This window comes from Taudactylus pleione, unplaced genomic scaffold, assembly GCF_031769625.1.
Source record: "Taudactylus pleione unplaced genomic scaffold, aTauple2 ptg000746l, whole genome shotgun sequence".
Classification (NCBI taxonomy): domain Eukaryota; kingdom Metazoa; phylum Chordata; class Amphibia; order Anura; family Myobatrachidae; genus Taudactylus; species Taudactylus pleione.
The window spans coordinates 141,453-144,189 of record NW_028285148.1 but is presented as its reverse complement, the minus strand read 5'-3'; positions in this window follow the sequence as shown (position 1 = coordinate 144,189).

The window sequence follows — 2,737 nt, the reverse complement described above, 5'->3', positions numbered from 1 at the left end:
GACATCACTTGCTCTTGTTAATAAGGGGGAGTGACCGGGGCTCCTGTTGTTGTGCGTCAAAGCCAAGTGCAGCTTTGGGGCTCGGAGCTGTTATTGGGCACTAAATGCAGAGATTTCCCTCTTCCTTGCCTGCACATAACACAGGTAACACTTTATCAGCTCACTGTAATCTGCAATAACCTTTGCTCTTCCGCAAATAGCTTCATTTGCTGCAACAATTTATTGAGCAACTTCTGTCCATTACGTTGAGGTCTTATAATAGCTGAGCCCAAGTATTGGGACTTTCGTCATTGTCCCGTTGTTTTCTCTAATTGGATCCAACACGAAGTCTTCAGTTCCACAAACACAATCAGTAGGGAGAGAATATAACAGATATTACTAATCCCTGTCTGTAACCAGGTGATAGTGCAAAGATTTGCTGGTGACCTCAGACTGTATCAATGAGACAAGCCAGGGATAGGTCATTATATAATACTATCATCGTAATTACTCTGCAATCTACAGTTATGCACTAGCATTGCACAAGTCAGAACATATTACTTAACATTTTATTGTCATTTCATTTACTATCATCCATTCTCTTTTATATGCATCACCTCATTTTGCTTTATAGTGTATTAGAGCCAGTGGTTCTCGTTTGCAGATTCATTTTTTTTGATCAGAATCTGAATTTTGTAACTTTTTTTCATTGCATCCTCTGTCATCTCCTCCCTCTGCTAGTGCCATCTCCCCCCCCCTCTACCATCTCCCCCCTCTGTCACTTCCCCACTCTGTCATCTCCCCCCTCTGTCCCCCCTCTGTCATCTCCCCCCTCTGTCATCTCGCCCCTCTGCCATCTCCCCCATCTGTCACTTCCCCACTCTGTCATCTCCCCCCTCTGTCATCTCCTCCCTCTGTCACTTCCCCCCTCTGCCAGTGCCATCTCCCCCCTCTGTCACTTCCCCACTCTGCCATCTCCCCCATCTGTCATCTCCCCCCTCTGTCATCTCCCCCCTCTGCCATCTCCCCCTTCTGCCATCTCCCCCCCTCTGTCATCTCCCACCTCTGTCATCTCCTCCCTATGTCACTTCCCCCCTCTGCCATCTCCCCCCACTGTCATCTCCCCCCTCTGTCATCTCCCCCTTCTGCCATCTCCCCACATCTGTCATCTCCCCCCAATGCCATCTCCTCCCACTGTCATCTCCCCCTCTGTCATCTCCCCCCTCTGTCATCTCCCCCCTCTGCCATCTCCACCTTCTGCCATCTCCCCCCTCTACCATCTCCTCCCACTGTCATCTCCCCTCTGTCACTTCCCCACTCTGTCATCTCCCCCCTCTGTCATCTCCCTCCGCTGTCATCTCCCCCTTCTGCCATCTCCCCACATCTGTCATCTCCCCCCAATGCCATCTCCTCCCACTGTCATCTCCCCCACTGTCATCTCCCCCCTCTGTCACTTCCCCACTCTGTCATCTCCCCCCTCTGTCATCTCCCCCCTCTGCCATCTCCCCCATCTGTCACTTCCCCAATCTGTCACTTCCCCCCTCTGTCATCTCCCCCCTCTGCCATCTCCCCCTTCTGCCATCTCCCCCCCTCTGTCATCTCCCACCTCTGTCATCTCCTCCCTATGTCACTTCCCCCCTCTGCCATCTCCCCCCACTGTCATCTCCCCCCTCTGCCATCTCCCCCATCTGTCACTTCCCCACTCTGTCATCTCCCCCCTCTGTCATCTCCCTCCGCTGTCATCTCCCCCTTCTGCCATCTCCCCACATCTGTCATCTCCCCCCAATGCCATCTCCTCCCACTGTCATCTCCCCCTCTGTCATCTCCCCCCTCTGTCATCTCCACCTTCTGCCATCTCCCCCTCTACCATCTCCTCCCACTGTCATCTCCCCTCTGTCACTTCCCCCCTCTGTCATCTCCCCCCTCTGTCCCTTCCCCCCTCTGTCATCTCCCCCACTCTGCCATCTCCCCCCACCGTCATGTCCCCCACTGTCATCTCCCCTCTGTCATCTCCCCCCACTATCATGTCCCCCACTGTCACTTCCTGCTCTGTCATCTGCCCCCTCTGTCATCTCCCCCCTCTGTCACTTCCCCCTTCTGCCATCTCCTCCCTCTGCCATCTCCCTCACTTTCATCTCCTCTCTCCACTGTCCTCTCCCCCCTCTGTCATCTTCCTCCTCTGTCCTCTCCCCCCACTGTCCTCTCCCCCCCACTGTCCTCTCCCCCCTCTGTCCTCTCCCCCCTCTGTCACTTCCCCCTTCTGCCATCTCCCCTCACTTTCATCGCCTCTCTCCACTGTCGTCTCCCCACTCTGTCCTCTCCCGACTCTGTCCTCTCCCCACTCTGTCCTCTCTCCCTCTATCCTCTCCCCCCTCTGTCATTTCCCCCCACTGTCATCTCCCCTCTGTCCTCTCCCCCCTCTGCCAACGCCCCCCACTGTCATCTCCCCCCTCTGTCATCTTCCTCCTCTGTCCTCTCCCCCCACTGTCCTCTCCCCCCCACTGTCCTCTCCCCCCTCTGTCCTCTCCCCCCTCTGTCACTTCCCCCTTCTGCCATCTCCCCTCACTTTCATCGCCTCTCTCCACTGTCGTCTCCCCACTCTGTCCTCTCCCGACTCTGTCCTCTCCCCACTCTGTCCTCTCTCCCTCTATCCTCTCCCCCCTCTGTCATTTCCCCCCACTGTCATCTCCCCTCTGTCACTTCCCCCCTCTGTCATCTCCCCCCTCTGTCCCTTCCCCCCTCTGTCATCTCCCCCACT